We start from the raw sequence: 8320 nt of genomic DNA, 5'->3' as shown, positions 1-8320 counted from the left end.
CCTGAAGATGCTAAGTGAAACCTTCCAAATTCTCAAGAGAAAGAAGATGCCTCTGACTCCTGTCATGTTTAAGTCTTGCTCAAAAGGAAAGACAAAATGAAGGAAGGGGGGAAATGCAAATGCCATATAGTGTTGCCTTTGGGAATGCCAGACCTTGCTTCCTCACCTTGCATTTTTAGTTACCATCCCCACAGTTTGCTCAAAGGCCTTACCAAGAATCCCCTGATGTTTTAGAGTCTGTAAGGGCAGAGGGTTGTGGATGGAAGAGGGTGGCATTAAGGATACCCCAACTCTTCTTCTCAGACTCATTCAACCAGGCGAGGATTCCAGTGAAACTTCTAGAGTGAGACATTCACACTTCCCTCATCACTGCAGAAAGAGGATGGGCAAGACCTGGAGTGAGACCTGGGTGTGAGGCTGTTTTCCTGCTATCTGCAGAAGAGACCTCAGGATTAGTTTAATTGTGCACTTCCATCTCTGACCCTTGGATGCCTGGTCCTGAAAATGAAACAGACAAGCTAAATGGTATACCTGGTATTTTAATTTTTATCTATTTTTCATGTTCCAGTATTCTTGGCCCTACAGATGATATCAATTTAGTTCTCCTGGCAAGAGAGAATGCTACTCACCTGGATCTATTATCGAGGGAAGATTTTCAGAATTGTGTTGATCCTAAAGCAAGGCAAAGCCAGCCAAGCTCATATACTCCAAAAGAGTTCTGTGAATATTTTTATCTTGTATATCTAGAGCTAGCATTTTTTGGGGGGGGAGGCATTAAATTTCCTATTTGACAGAGAGATTTGAAGTATTCAAAGGTGGTAGTTTCTCCAACCTTTGAAGTGGTTCTAGAAGAAAGTTTTGCAATCTTTCAAATGTCTTTGAGACACGGAGAAAAAGCCCTCTTTCTGGAGAAGCACCACAAACCCACCATTCTTTAACACCTTAGCTTCATCTTCAAATTAAGGCACTGAATAAATTAGGTTGTTTTCTTTTTAATTTTTATACAGTTGTAGCCAAGAGATTCCACAGCTGTGTTTTCCTTCCACACAAAATTAGGTCTCTGCGTTTTAATGTTTCTTTCATTCTTTTTCCACTTGAAAAAATACTTTGAGCAAGACTTAAAGGCAAATGGAATATGAATCAGAGGCATCTTCTTTCTCTTGAGAATTTGGAAGGTTTCACTTGGCAACTTCAGGTGGAGAAGAAAGGTGAGCCATTTCCTCATTTTAAATGTCTAGCCAACTGTACTTCAACTTGAGTCCTGGCCCATTTCAGAGGATTGTAAATCCGTTTTGTCCAACTTCCCAGAGGTTTTGTGAATGGGTGCATTTTCAGAACCAAACATAATAACAAAAGTAAAACATTCACACAGAACTTACTGGGAGAAAAAAAAAAGACTCTGAACTGCTTTCTCAATTTCAGCAACTATGGTACTCTTTTATTACAACTTGAACTGAAGTATTAATTCTTGAACTGAAATGCACTTCCTTGTTTATTCTCTTACACAAATGCTTGTGTAATTTTGCCTTGCACGTAATCTCTCCCTGCAATTTTTAGAGTAACTGAAAGCAATTTTCAGAATTATTTTGAAAGTCAAATGATTCCTCACAATATTTCTGTGATAAGTATTTGGAACGAGATTGGAATAATTGTTTTCAAATAAGAGTAAGGGCAAAGAAGGAAGAGGCAATAGATTAAGACTACCCAATGAATTACGGTCTGTACTAGAGCAGAATTTAGTTCATTCAGTAAATGTTCAGTAATGTTCCCTTTATAAATATAACTCTTCTTTTTTTATTTTTATTTAAAAAACATTTTTTTAATGTTTATTTTTGAGACAGAGAGAGACAGAGCATGAATGGGGGAGGGGCAGAGAGAGAGGGAGACACAGAATCGGAAGCAGGCTCCAGGCTCCGAGCCATCAGCTCAGAGCCTGACGCGGGGCTCGAACTCACGAAACGTGAGATCGTGACCTGAGCTGAAGTTGGACGCTCAACCGACTGAGCCACCCAGGCGCCCCTTCTTTTTTTTTTTTTAAACAAAAAACAATTTTATTGTCTCACAGTTCTAGAGGATAGAAGTCTGAGATCAAGATGTTGGTAGAGTTGTAAGATTGTTACAGGTTTCTACTCTCACTTCTGGTGGTTTGCTGGCAATCTTTGGCATCATTTGACTTGTAGAAGCATCATCCTTATCTCTGCCTTGTTCTCATGGCATTCTCCCTATATGAGTATCTGTGTCCAAATTTCCCCTTTTTTAAGAACATCAGTCATATTGGATTAAGGCCCACCCTAATGACCTCATTTTACCTTGGTTACCTCTGTAAAAACTATCTCAAAATAAGATTATATTCTGAAGTACCAGGGTTAGGACTTCAATATATGAGTTTTCGAGCAGGGTGGGGAGAAAAATCCAAAAAAAAAAAAAAAAACCCGTGTAATATAATAGCAAAAACACGTTTATTATTGATTTAAAAGTATTTAAGCATCCACTACACGTGAAGCATTATGCCCATGTGACCTTTATAGGAATAATCCTATCCCAATATTTTCCTAATTCTTCCTAACACACATTCTGAACGTACACAATCACATTATCAGGAGGGACTGTTTGCTACTCTGAATCCAAAAAGAAAAAAAGGAGAAGAGGGAAGAAAAATAGAAAAATTAACAGAAGTCCAAGAAGGCACACTAGAATGATTTTTATCCGTCAGCTGTAATAGAGAAAAATGAAAGGTTTCTCAAAACAAAACCAAGATTTTCCCCTACCCCCATTTAGCAGTGACTTTTACAGAAGAGCTTCTGTGCAATTTATCTTGGTGTGACTCCTGATTCAGAAAATCCTTGCTATGAAAGACTAGGTAACTTCAGAAGATTAAGATATTATAACTGAAATATGTATTTTATAGATAGTACAATACTCTCCTACTTAAAAGGATAAACGATTTCTAGATCTAGAAAGGACTCCAGAGATCATCTGCTTCAGGCAGGTAGTTCCCATCCTATATTGTTTTAATATAGTTTTTATTGTTATTTAGGTATAGTAGGGCCAACAGATCAGGAAACAGCTGCCATTGAAAAGGCAGTATGTACTATTCACAGATCCCAAGATAACAGGGTATGTGATGCCATGAGGAAGAGGCATATGGAGAAAGTACAGACATCAGGCAGAGACAGAGGGAGAGGGAAGAATTCTGGACAAGAGCTGGGGGGAAGAAATGGGCAAGGCCGGGTAAGCAGGTTTAGGATTGACTAGCTTGAATAACTTCAGCAGAGTCTAGGATTTAGGCACTACACCTAGTTTTCTGGTACCTGGCCCTGGGGGTGATTAGGACAGGTGGATAATGGCTCAGAGTGTGGCAGCCTGATAAAAGAGGTAATTGTGATGTGGACTCTATCTTCGCCAGTTTGCATTTGAAAAGTGTGCACCTGGACAAATTGTTTTCTATCTCTAGGACTTGACTAACTCTTGGAGGGGCAGTCCCTCTAGGGCCAGCAAGGCCCAAATATCAAAGTGTCAGAACACAGAAAATAAAAGACATAGTTAACATACATGTGTCATTTCTAATTGATAGGATAACCTAGATGGGATGTTGATAAGGATCCTGGGATCATATATGGGCTCAAAAAAAAAAAAAAAGAATTATGTTTGATTTTCAATGTCTGCTATGGACACTGGGTGGGGTGTGACCATGTATTGATCATCACACATTTAATCCAACTCTTCCTTATTTAGATGATACAGATGGGGTCCAGTGAGGTAGATTGACTTGCCCAAAGTCACACTGCTAGTTAATCACAGGTCAGTAAATATAACCCAGATCTTTCCGACTCCTAAATTAATATACCCTGCTAAGCATACTGGCTATAAACTACTAACAAAACAGAGGTACTAGGTGTAGACGTAACAGGATTCCAGCACAGTCCCCTACAACATCCCATATCACCTATAATTTTTGAAGGAAGACATTTTTTTGTTCTGTGTCCTATCCCTGATTAATTATTCCCATGAAGTGTTCTGCAAGTTCTTCTATAAGCTGTGACATCCTTATGGGTCTGTTATTTTTCATGATGATCATGCTTGTTCTCCTTTGTCAATGAAGCTCCCAGCCTAGTCAGAGACTCTCCAACCCATCCAGAGTAGTTGGTATTCTTCCAGGGAACCTGGATAGCAAGCAGAGTGCTGAAGAGTCTACCCTCCTGTCCCAATTAGTTAACTGGTTCTTTCACCAGACTTTCTTTGATGGTCAGCTCTTGATATCAGTTTCTCCTCTTGACATGCCTGGTCCTGGCTGTAGCAGTATTAGTCTCCTCCACAGTCAAAATGATCCTGGGATATATTGTGACTTATTGAGGGAAAGTATTTCTCAGTCTTCTAGAGTAACACTCAATGCCCTGGGCTGTAGGGCATAATTATGAACATTCAGCACTATTTACTCATTTATTGTCTGTCAGGCAAGCATGCAGTAGTGAGCATGTACTATATGTAAGACACTTCTGTAACCATTCTGGGGGTTTTAAAAATGGGTAAGAAATGGTTCTTAAAATAATAATCGAAAAGGGGAGATCAAATAAATAGTGGTAGAACTAGGATTATGGCAAGGGCTGGCTAGCTGGTCACCCAACCCATTTCCTTTAATTCCTTGTTACAGTGTATGATTAAATTTCCCAACCTCCCATGTGGTTAGCTGTGGCCAGATTACCGAGTTCTAGTCAAAGAAATGGAGAGCCAAACTTATATGTACTTCTTTCAGGTCTGGCCTATAAAACTCACTTAACTAAAAAATCCTTTTCTGCTCTTTCTTTTTCTCTCAGCTTGTTACTGACAAACATAGAAATCTTGGAAGCGGCATCTTAAAGATGACAGAGCCATAAGGTAACAGGATCCTGGGTCCTATATCACCACTTGGAAGAAAGCAGCCACAAATCACTAATGCACGTTTGGATTTTCCTGAATGAGAAGTAAGCTTCCATTGGATTTAAGCCTTTATAGATTTGGGGATTGTTATAACAGATAGCATTATCTCAATTAATATAAACTAGAATCCAAGTGTCCTCAATCCTAGTTCAGTTCTGTTCTCTTCAAATCACAAACCCACATGAAATAATTTGGTAATGCCCCAATTTTAACCTTAATAAATACAAAATTCACATTCTAAGTCATTAAAAAGAATACATGAGGAGTCAAAATAAATTGGTATTAAGAAGCAGCACCTTTTGGGGCACCTGGGTGGCAGTCAGTTAAGTGTCCAACTTTTGATCTTGGTTCCAGTCATGATCTCATGTTTTGTGGAATCGAACCCTGCATCAGTCTCTGCACTGACACCATGGAGCCTGCTTGGGATTCTCTCTCCCTCTCTCTTTGCCCCTCCTTCACTCTCTCTCTCTCTCTTTCTCTCTCTAAATAAATAAATAAACTTCAAAAAAAGAAGGGGCACCTGCAAAGCATGAGTGTGTGAAACAATGGAGAAACAAACTCAGTGTCCAGTTTATTACACAGTTTGTACTTGAGGCCTTGATTTGCCATTGCAGGATTCCAAGGTTGAAGAGTATTCTGAGGGTTTTAATAAGAGGTTTCCCTTGGTTGATATGGATGTGGAATGCTACAAACTCTCATCTCCCAAGGCTCCTTGTTTCTACCTCTTGAAATCGCAAATTAAATCACCAAATACTTACTAATGATTCCCATGGTAGGACACAAACTATTGAGACACATGGCTGACCCTAACTGCCTCCTCAAGCACAACTGATGGACACTAAAAAGGCTCACACAAATGGCAGGCCAGAAGCACAGGCAAATCTATTATGTAGACATAATTTTTCTTTAATATATTAAAATTTTACTTTTAGAAACATTCTCCACCCTTCTCATACTTACTCTCTGGAGCCTCAGTACATGTATTCTCTTAGCTAGATGCCCAGGGTCCCCAAATTTAGCACTTTTCACTGGCCCTCCTTTTTAAGTGTCACTGCCTACCTCGTCTTTTATTCACATATTAAAAAGAAGAAAACTACCCAAATTATGAGCTAAAAAAAAACAACTAAGGTAAGCGTGGGAGTGTCTACCAGGTTATGCATGTTATATTGCCTAGAAGAGAACCTAGTCCATTAGGTTACATCTGTCTACAATTAACTGCATAACACCAATTAGCTGGCTCCAAAAGGAGGCAGTAACTTAGAGAATTGTCAATGGAATAGGAATAGGAAAGTAGAGATCTCTAGGTAACAACATCCCTGGCTGCCCAGAGTAGGTTGCAGGAAAAATGGCTGTGATAACTTCCTTAGGAAAACAATATCTTGCAAAAGAGAAGGGAGAAGCTGTTAGAGCAAATATTGCCTATTCTGCTTAAGAACAATCCTAAATTTATGACATCTTTTCCCCAAGAATATATGTGTAAGCAAAAATAGTAAACTGCACACACCCATGAGAATTGAATAGATCATATACGTTGCACAATGTACGTTGCAAAATACCAAAGTTCATTCTTATGCTGTAATATTTAGCATCAATAGTTAAGAATGCCCTTGGCAAGTTGTTTGCCTGACTGAAGAAACAGCATCCTGTTTTTTATAAATATTTTGAGGGGGTGGAAATAATAGCTTTTGTTATTTTGTCTTGTTTTTATAGGGTACTTTGAGAATAGCTTATGAATTTGGGCTTGTTCTGATTTATAAGTGACATTTGGATGAGTCTGCAGTTCCTGGAATTTATACCACAGGGATTCCCTTTCTGTCCTCCTTAGTTAATTATCCAACATATCACACATAAATGCAATGAGAAGGCAAGCATTTAAATTATTTTCAAAAGGAAGCTTATGTTGGAAAATATTTGAGCTACATCCATCTTGTGGGTTTCTTTTGTCTAATTCAAGCATTCTTTCATAATTTAGTCTTCCTGATAAATTATTACTCAAAAGCATTTAAGCTTATTGTTCTTTCTTCAGAGTACTGGTGGTAACCCAACAAGCATTCAGACGTTGCCTCTGATTTCAAGGTTTGGTAACCTCACCACACTATTTAATGAAATGCTTCATGTAAAAGGTCACCCCTAAGATATCAATTCCTGAGAGGGAGAAATTTCCCACTCTGCTGACAAGTTAGTTTCTAAGATCTAGAAAGGACACTTGAGAGATAAAAAAAAAAATGCAGAGAAGAAGCTCCTTCTAGAAGCCATGGATATTTGTCCCTTTGGTGACCTGAATGACAAATCTGGGTAGGACAGGCAATGGGAAAGTGATCTGCCTGCCAGAATATCAGCAGATGTCCTCCTGGATGCCTCATCTGTATTGCACTAAAAACACATGGAAGTTGTTTTCCACAGAGGCAAAACTCTGCCCCAAATTTGGCACTAGATGAGTTCCATACTGGGTAATTACTGGGAAAGTTTTTTCCTTCAATACCACTGTAATTATGCCACTTCCTTGATCAAAAATATCCCATGGTGTGGTACTATTGTCCGAATATTTGCATACTTCCCAAATTTATGTTAAATCCTAACCCCCACCGTGATGGTATTAGGAGGTGGAGCTTTTGTGAGGTGATTAGAGAAGCGTCCTCATGGATAGGATTAGTGCCCTTATAGAAGAGGACTGAGAGAGCTCCCTTGCTTCTCCCATCAGGTGAGAACACGGCAAGAAAGCACCAGCCAAGAATGAGGAAGTGGGCCCTCACTACAACACCATTGTGCCAGCACCCTGATCTTGGACCTCCCAGCCTCCAGAACTGTGAGAAATGAATTTCTGTTGTTTATAAACCACTCATCTATGGTATTTTGTGACAGTAGCCCCAACAGAACAAGAGAGTTAGGCAGAATAATGGTCCCTAAAAGATGTTCATGTTCTAATCCCCAGAACCTGAGAAGATGTTGCCTTATATGGTAGAAAGGCCTTTGCAGATGTGATTGAGGTGATGGACCTTGTGACGGGAGATTAGTGTCAATTATCCAGGTGGATCCAATATATTTACCTGAGTCCTTAAAAGCAGATAACTTTTCCCAGCTGTGGTCAGAGAAATGCCAGAAGAGAAGGAAATGTAACAGCAGGGTCAGATGGCTCAGAGCATGGAGCCTGCTTCTGATGTTCTGTCCTCCTGTCTCTCTGCCCCTCCCCCACTCATGCTCTGTCTGTCTCTCTCTCTCTGAAAAATAAATAAACATTAAAAAAAAGTAAAAAAAAAAAAGTCAGAGAGGTGAAGTGGAAGGAGAGATTTGAAACATGAAAGAGACTTTTACTGCTTTACTCAAAGTCCTCCAAACCTATCCTGACTGTTCCTACTACTACACCTTTTCTCACACTGTTCCTCCTCTGCTTCTCCCATTTGAA

At 39.4% G+C, this 8320-nt stretch overlaps 1 long non-coding RNA gene across 1 annotated transcript; it reads left to right on the top strand.

Moving 5' to 3' along the window:
* Positions 1-1082: 1082 nt before the first annotated feature.
* LOC122468662 lies at positions 1083-7752 on the top strand. Its single transcript, XR_006293302.1, has 3 exons — positions 1083-1208; positions 4815-4961; positions 7619-7752. It is a non-coding gene; the product is annotated as an uncharacterized LOC122468662 (long non-coding RNA).
* Positions 7753-8320: the final 568 nt, after the last annotated feature.

This window comes from Prionailurus bengalensis, chromosome B3 (assembly GCF_016509475.1).
Source record: "Prionailurus bengalensis isolate Pbe53 chromosome B3, Fcat_Pben_1.1_paternal_pri, whole genome shotgun sequence".
Lineage (NCBI taxonomy): Eukaryota > Metazoa > Chordata > Mammalia > Carnivora > Felidae > Prionailurus > Prionailurus bengalensis.
The sequence above is the reverse complement of the archived record's forward strand: the minus strand, read 5'-3'. Positions and strand labels throughout refer to the sequence as shown.